Raw genomic sequence first — 8,997 nt, forward strand, 5'->3', positions numbered from 1 at the left:
AGAGAAGCCCAAACTCTCATTTGCAGATGGATGAGTGTGTAGATGCAGACAAACCACCAAGAGAGACTCGGATTTTATGGGTCAGGAAAAGCTTGCTCAGTGAGTAGTGTGTAGATGCCTGTGTGGGCGCTGAGATAGAAAAATCATTTAGTCACACCTACACGAGAAACCTGTTGTGTACTTGTGTTTATGAATGTGCATGTGTGTGAGTGTGTGAAAGAGAGAGAGGAGGGAGCGAGTGCACGCATCAGTGTTAAATCCATTAGAGGAAAACTGAATTGGGCTGAAAAATGAGAGAAGACACTTCTGGGAATCGCAAGCCAGTTGAAGGTGTACATACAATCACTTGCTCCCTACGATCAAACACACACACACTTATAACACCCCTCCCTACAGCTTGGGGTCACAGGGTCACATTCCTTCTCTTCAATCAGCCTCAGGATTTCACACACTACTTTGGGGAGGGGAGAGAGGGGATGGAGGGGAGGGGGTGCTGTGTCTGTGGATTTCAGTATGGAATATTTTATTGATTTGTGTGTGATCCTGCTTGCAGGTAAGGGGAAGAAAAGTTCAAGAAAACAGAGGTCTGAGGCCATGTGTGCACAAAGCTTAAATAATTTGAAGATACACTTTTCAATCTTTTTTTAAAAACACCCTCTTAATTACTTATAAGTTATTAAGGTAACTAGGCCAAGCAGTTAAGGATTTCTCATTGTTACAATTTACAGGTGCCATTTGTAACACATAATGAAAACTAGAGTTGTTTTCACGGATATGTCAATGGCCAATATGCTCTCCTCTGATCAGTTTCTCACTGGTCAGGCAGTAGCAGGTCTTACTGCTGCATCATCAGTAGCTTTCGAGGATTAATCTTTCACATTTGAAAGCAAGAGGAAGAGGCCTGCTATGAAAAATGGAAAGAGACATTCCCCTTCTCGTCCCCGTTCACTAAACATTTAGTCAGATCGAGCTTCAAAATAACTGGTGCCATGTCAAATAAGTTGTCACGGTTATTCTAATTTATTAAAACAAACGGTCAAAAAGTCAAGTGTGCACCTTGGAGCAGGAAATATCACAGCTCAGCATTCAACATGACAGATCGTGTTAAAAAGACAGGCTAACCTGTGGGTGTTAGCAGGCTACGTTAGCATCCGTAGCTTGAGGCTTTGAGATTCATCATTTTTACATTTCGCTGATAAATCTAATATTTTTTACTGAGCATTTATTTCCTCCTTTTGCTGAGCCCCAAACTAATGGTGAGCAACATGGCCAAAAGATCACAATGATAACATCAGTGTTTTACAAGCAGTGTGGCCATTTAAGCTTACGTCGAGCTCAGGTGTTGATGAGCGCCAGGATTTTCTTTTCCTTTTAGAAGAAAAGCTGCAACTCTCAAGGTAGCCACTGTAAGTTATTAGCCTTCTGCTCGTGTTAGGCATTTTTACACATATAAATCGGCTTGAAAAAAAAAACTATAAAGAAGTTCAAAAACAGGGAATAAGGAGCCAGGAAAGTGTTATTAACTAATACTGATTTACGAGTTCAGCTTAAAATCGTTCATCGCCGTCTCTTTCCTTTTGCTGTTGTTGCACATATGCAGCTCCACTGTTCTGTCTGAAATTTAAGGAACCGCCCGATCGAAAACTTTCCTGGCAGAAACCTTGCACACGATGACCTTTTGGGGTAAGATCACTCTCTAAGGTCACAATCTACAGTGTGCATATGGCTATTTGGATACAAAGCCTGGCATTTCTAGTCGCACAAATCCTGCTTCATGGTTTTGCTATGATTTCATTCTGCTGACTAAACATGTTATTTCACGATCCTTCCACTTTCCATTACTCCAACCACAATGTTTTCTTCCGTTTAAAAAATAACTTCTGACACTTCCGATATAAATAATTCATCCAATGTGTCACAACCAATCAGTTTGCTTAGTTCATGTGATAGTTTGGACGGGGCTGTTTCTTTGTTAGTTTTAATGACAGGATCCTCTAAGAAACGGATCGGAAGTCAAATTAAGATTCCTCCCCTTCACCCTTAAATCTGGCCCAAATATATCCTCCATGTGAAGTGACAACATGTGAAGCACTGCCACACACACACGCACAGTTGCATTAATCATACATACAAATAATGATGGTCACATACAGAGAGACAGGCATACTAAGAAGTCTTATATGAGTTCTAATTTTGGTTCACAACATAAAAGAAACTGAAAATAACTAGTTACAGATTCAGTTCCCCACTTCAGTGCACACACACACACACACACACACACACACACACACAAGAGAGACTTAGCCAACTGCAGATTTAAGACACTTGAGATAAACACTCAAAATGCTCACAGCCAGGCATAAAAACAGCCATTAACGACTGGCGGAACTTTCCATGGGCCTGCCAACCAGCAACACCAACACGCCTGGCATGCTAATACAAGCACATAAAGTTAACTGAGTGTGTACATTTCATGCATATGTGTTAAATCAAGGCTGTGTCTGTGTCTTTGTGTGCATATATATATATTATATATATATATGCACAATTAATGTCTTTGGCCAGCTGACTGTGCATGCTCACACAGAGGCATATCTTCAACAAGCCATTTCTATGGATGATACCGCCTAGGGCCTGTGAAAGGGCAAAAGGAGGGCAGGGTGACCGAGAGATACACACCTCATTTGAATCATTCAAACCTTTTTTTTTTTTTTTTTTACCTTAGATACTAAGTTGATGATAAATTTGGCAGCCGGCCTTCTTGTTGTGAAACTTTTACCTCTTTGTCAAAATTCTTTGACTCTATCACGTTAACTATTAGTCTGTGTCTCAGCAGGTGAGATGTTTCAATAGCACCAGTTGGTAAAATCAAAGATTTAAGCGAGGGCACAAGTTGAATCATGTGCCAGTATTGCTGTGCATTGAAATGCACGTAAGGTATTCGAATATACGTGGCTCAAATTTCTGCTTGTGGCTCGACTTTAAGTACTGTTCCAGCTTATGCGTCATCTACCCTCATATAGAAATATGGCTGCAACTAATGATTATATTCATTAGCTCTGCTTAAACAAAGAGAGAAATGAATCATGTTTAACATTGTTCATGTGCAGTGATGCTTGGATATCAACAGGTCAAATTTTGCTAAGTTACTAAAATGGTACAAAAGCTTAATTAACCATTATAACTTTCTTTAAGTGACTGGTGTAAGGGTCAAGCTAGAGTGTATTCCATGCAGCACATTGGCAGACACCAACACACAACATTCAGTGTGTAAAACATCATAACAAAGGGAAAATGACCTGTATAGTTTCCAGGTATATGCCTTGAAATAGCTTTTGCCTAACCAGGAGTCTAAAGGGGTTCTGAAAATGACCCAGGGTAACCTATTATTTAAATTACTGACAAGAAAATAACCATCAATCATTTAATTCATTAACGAGCTCCTCGTTTCTTTTAACTGTCAAAATGTAATAAATCTGCTGCATAAGAACAGCAGTTTGTTTCCATTTTTTAAATGCCGTATTAGGTTGTTTAGTTTAGTCATTATAAAGATGTTTACTTAAAAGTGAATGAACACTGTTACTATTTTCTTTGCAAAAAAGCATTAAGAGGAAGTTCAATGACCTTTCATGACAATCTTTGTAAATATTTATTTCCAAAAATATTCATTCAGTTGCATCACATTTGAGAAATCCTGTCTGTCTTATTTTAGACTGAAACTCTGAGACTGAGATTGTTTGAATTATTTTATCAAACACTACGATTAGCAAAAGAAGAAGCCAAGAGAAGAGGAAAGAAAAATGCAATGGAAAAGGGGATGGGAGGGAGGAGATGGGGGAAGAGAAGTTGAAAGGCTTCTTTCATCTACGTCTGAATCAACTGTCAACAATACAGGAAATTATCGAGGGAGACAAAAAAAAAAAAAAAGAAGGGAGACGGGATCCTGGAGAGCAAGAGGGGCAGGGAGGAAGGCAAGGAGGACGAAAGAAAGGGCCGAGAAGGGTAAACATTACAGTTCTATGCCAAGCAAACATCAGATGCTGGGATACTTCAACAAAAAGCCACCGTTCATTTGGGAGAGAAGAAGATGGAGCAAGAGAGAAAGAGTGGGCGAAGATGCGAGTGTGTGGCAACAAGCAGAGACACCCAGTCAAAAGCTGGGAAATGGAAAGTGAAAGCATGGAGCGTCAGACAAACAGCTGCTGTTGTTAAATAGGACAAAGCGTTTTTTTCTCATAACACATCCATGCATCTCTTTCTCAGTGTCTGTTTGCACAACATCCTGCAGCAAACACGGGGTTTGACCTCATGAGTCAGATGAGTCATTTGTAACTTAATGTAACTGTATATTTGCATACACACTTCATGAAACAAATCAAGAGATGCAGGACACTAAACCTGCACTACAAATTCATCCTGTAGGACATCATTACTCCACACTCGTACGTTATCTTGAACAAAAAGACAGTGTTACTTACAGTAATTAAAAAACCAGAGAGGCAGCAAGGAGATAATCTACAGAAATTCTGCTTTTGCACTTTAGGTGTTGACCTTTTGACCTCACAGTAGAGGAACTCCTAATCACATCCAACTTACAAATAAGATAACCTCTCATCACTGTCAAGGAAATGCACCTCCGAAACAGTAACAGTGAAGGTAGCAATTTTTCTGGGAAGCACACCTGTTGCATTCGGAGAACCAGATGGCAGAAGAGACAGCAGGATACATAGAAACTGCAGACATACAGTAGAGCGGTGAAGCACAGCAAACACACACCAGTTACTAGAAGGAAATATTCAGAGCAAACTGATGTATTTAAATGGTCGGAATCAGTACTATAAATAATAATTACTACTGATTATATGCAGACATGACAAGAACTGCAGATCATAAATGTAACAAATTTAAATTTGCACAGACTGTGCATGTTTTTCTTCTTTTCTAAAGCCTTTGAAGCTGACACACTTGTCTCTTGAACTAAATCACCACTGTGCTGCAACGGCTAATTCAGCAAAGCAACAATTATTTTCAAATCTAATCTTGCTTATTTGGTCGATAAAATGTCTACAACTATATAAAAACTATTAAAAAAAGTCTAATGCCTGAAAAACTACAGTAACAGGAATTCATGAGGAGTTTTATCATAAGTTTCTTCATGTTTGCCTCTGTTTCACATGCTCACACACACACACACATTCCAGGGCAGCATTGTTTTGTCTATGTAACTCTATAGCTGCATCTGCCTGTGTTCCTGAAAAACAAGAGCTACTTGGTAACACTACCCATTTGATAGCGTGTTCTAGGTTAGACACATAAGTCAGACACATAAGTACACACATACAATGGCTAGCATCATCCAGGCTGCCCATTCCCTGACCCCATTTCAACCAGGCATACCAAAGAGTTTTATTAGGCCAGTAGCGAACCAGAGTACTAAGACAAAGAGAATCCTCCTGGCATCCTGAAATCACATGTAACATGACAGTAACTTCCTTATTGTTCTTAGAATAACCACATTCTGAATATTGGACCCAAAGCTTCTTGTTTTAATATCATGTATGCTTTCTGTGTAGATGCTGGAGAAGTAGAGAAGAAAAATGTATGCCATATAAAAAGAACTTACCAGTGAATTGACATATAAGATATTTTAGCCTCCCTTTTCCTCATTATTTTGGTTGTCACTCATGCAAAAACTAATTAATTGGATCACAGAAGCTGCAATGTTAAAAATCACCCCATGTGTAGGCAGTGACGCACCATCACAGTTAGTGGCACAAAGGTGTGGGCTGCACCTGTGTGACAAATTTAAAACTTACATAAAGTGTTATTCAACCTCTGTTCTTTCTCTGTTTGTGCAAAATACATGGAAAGCTAAAGCAACAATGGTTACCCTCCATCAATGTGACTCCAGTATAACCCCAACCTGACTGTGTCTGCTTAAAGACACACAGAGAAAATGTGAAAATGAGAAGATCAGGATCATTTGATATAAAATTGCATCAGTTTTAAGGCAAATCCTTGCTACATATATCCTAGGAGTTTCCGCTGTGTACAATGTTGCACATTTAATACAAGCTTCAGGCAACAAGCTGTGCTGAATCTGACACCAATGAAACACAAAGAATAATGCTGGAGCTGTAAAGCAGGATGGTCCCAAATCTGAAAGCCTATCTTACCTTTTAACCTGATTCCTCTTGGGATCTGAGTTAGAGCCAACAGATGCTACTTTCAGCAGAAAAGGCTTTTAATCATGTTAGAGTGCCACACTTTGATTAAAGCTTTACCTGCATCCAGCTGTCCACCTCTCAGCTTACTGTCCACAACTTAACTGTCTGATGCTAAAAGTTTTTGATGCTCTCCTGGAAGCAAGATAAATTGCTCATTCAAGCAGCACAGGGAGAATTCCTTCACACTCTAAACCCAAATACACCTTTTCAGCTGGAAGCCGACCTCATTCATCCCCCTCAAAGAAAAGTCAGATATCTTTTTCTTTTTTTTTCGGGGGGGTAAAGAAAGGGAAAAAAATCATGGCCACATCAGCCTTTCACCAAAGGAATGTCACGTGACGTCATCTATTGGGATCGGATTTCTCCGTCTCCCTTTCCTTCACTTTCTCCCATGAAAAAGTAGAAGAAGCGTACATGTGTGTGATGCGTTGGGTAATCCCCCCAAGCCCGTAACCAATATCATCCGACGTGGACCTGAAGCGCACAACACGGGGAGATATGCAACCTCCAAATCAAAGCTCCAATTACACCTCACCAATACTGCCACCACCAGTAATGACATTTTAATGACAACTATTGAGTCCCGTTATTAAACAAGGGGAGAAAAAAAAGAAAAACCTGACAAGCTACCAACGATCCTGCAGCCCAACTCATCTGAAGTTTTCTCCTAATGCGGTGGGACAAGGGCCTATAGTCTTTCTGTAACTACGTGGACGTCAGATAATCGATCGTGTCGAGCAGAAGACCAATGTTTGATTTCCACGTCTGCATCAGAGAGGCTGAGAGAAAAATTTGTCTCCTGCATAAACAGACACGTAGTCGTTTCTGGGGGAGAGAGAGGGTGAGAGAGAGAGACTGGCTGGCTGGCTGGAAGGAATGCTAGGATATGCTGGAGTTGGGATTTTTTTTTCCTCCTCCAAAGCTTTTCACTGCATTCTGCAAACGCACACAAAGTCAACGGAAAGTCGATCTTAAACGGCCCCTTCAACGCTTCTCGACAGTTATCCAACACAACAGAATCCCCTATAGTGTCAATTCAATGATTTCGCAACCCCCTCTGTCAAATCTGGCTGCCTCAGCATCTTCCTTTCCAAGTTATTTTCCAGCTATAAAAGTGCTCATTTCCTGATTTTAAGCAGCAACAACGAAAACGACGATTTCCACAATGCAAGTCACAGCGCACCAACAGTTGATTATTAGAAACAAGCCACGGAGACAACGGTTTTCTTCTGTTGCGCACTCACTCCATCTGAAGTCCTCGGAGACAAAAACACATTCTTTGGTGAAAGCTGAGAAATCGGGACCACAAAGAGCAGACTCCAAAACGCACAGTCCGACACATTCACGCGACTAGTGTGATGAATTAGCACGACTATCCCCTCTGCTTTGCTTTTCCTTATTGTTTCAAAATAAAAGGAATTTTTGAGCAACAAAAAAAAGTTTCGTTTCACCCTCCTCCGCAGTGGCAAAGCAATTTTCCTTTTTCCTTTGCGTTGGCCAAGTGGCCCAGACTGCCGGCGTCAGCGCTCAGCTCTCCAAACTCACACACAGACACACGCACTTCTAAAACTTTTTCAACATCCACTCCAGTTGCCTCGATTCCCCCACTTTGTGGGGAATGCTGCTTAAAAACTGTAAAAGGACTCACCTCGCTGCAATAAAATAATCTTCAAACAGACGTGGCTGCGCGATTTTTAATTCCCTGGGCCGGGTCTTGCCTGTCTGCTGGCTCGACGCTACGAGTACTGGGAGACTCCGCCATGTCAATCATAGCCGACCCACATGGAGCGAGATCCCGCCTCTACCGTAATGCACAGTGCGCAGTGAGAAAGCCAAAACAGAACGCTATAGCGCGCTTCTCTCACAGCATAGAATGAATGAGGGCGGACAGCGGTTTACAGTCATGAAGAAAAAGAAAAGAAAAACAAAACAAAAAACTAGGGCACGATCATTTTTTAAAGAAATAAAAGTTTTAAAGGAATATTTTAGTTACTTTAAAGCTATTAAATGCCAAATTTGCCTATCAAGTAGACTACAATTTTGAAGTGCCTTTAATGAATTATTTATTCCGATAGAGCTCAGTAATCAGAACATTTTGTATACAAAATTCACAAATACTGAGTTATAGTTTATTCCCTTTGTGATTCCACGAAAAAGATTCAAACTAAACACAGAGCATGAAAAAATAATCTACGCATAAAATATGAGATCCTTTTATGCTTTTTATTGGTTGTTGACTCCTAAGACATCTGCGTTAAAAGGTTATGTAAGCCCAAACAGGTGGGTGAACTCTAAGGCAAACAAACCCAAGGCTGAATTGGTTTTATGTGTCATAATGCTACAGAATATATTCATTCCAGTACCCAGTACCTGTGTCATGTTTCTTGTCATTTCACATTTTTTAAGTTAAAAATAAATTTTAAAAAACTACAATTAAATTAAAAAAAAATCACCAAGAACTCAACAATAAATGTAAATAAATAAAATAAACTTCTCAAGTAATATACAATAATTTCTTATACCATACATTCAAACTAATTCACCCATAGCAGATTTTTGAGAGTGTCAAGTGGGTCAAAGCTCTGTTCCAGCGCCTCTAAAACATCTTTAACCACAGACCAAAGTCCCTCTGGTGGCTGAACTCGGCATCATTTAGCCCACCAAGAGCCCACAGTTTCAAGGGTTTTAGGTTCAGCATTGATACCTGACATCGATTAATGGTCTGATTCAATTTCTAAAACATATGTGGTGAATTTGCTACAGGTTTTAA

At 40.0% G+C, this 8,997-nt stretch overlaps 1 protein-coding gene across 2 annotated transcripts in view; it reads right to left on the minus strand.

The window, feature by feature from the left end:
- Window positions 1-7,994, minus strand: part of fndc3ba (fibronectin type III domain containing 3Ba) — an 85,384-nt gene extending 77,390 nt beyond the window's left edge. Inside the window, exon 1 of one of the 2 annotated variants that reach the window (XM_005736611.1) lies at window positions 7,876-7,994. The gene's annotated coding sequence lies outside the window, so the exon portion shown is untranslated. Of the gene's footprint in view, window positions 1-7,471; window positions 7,612-7,875 lie in introns of those variants that run through there. The other variant, XM_005736612.1, reaches the window with a different exon arrangement.
- Between the last annotated feature and the right edge of the window lie 1,003 nt (window positions 7,995-8,997).

This window comes from Pundamilia nyererei, unplaced genomic scaffold (genome assembly GCF_000239375.1).
Source record: "Pundamilia nyererei isolate P.nyererei 1_Seehausen unplaced genomic scaffold, PunNye1.0 scaffold00070, whole genome shotgun sequence".
NCBI lineage: Eukaryota > Metazoa > Chordata > Actinopteri > Cichliformes > Cichlidae > Pundamilia > Pundamilia nyererei.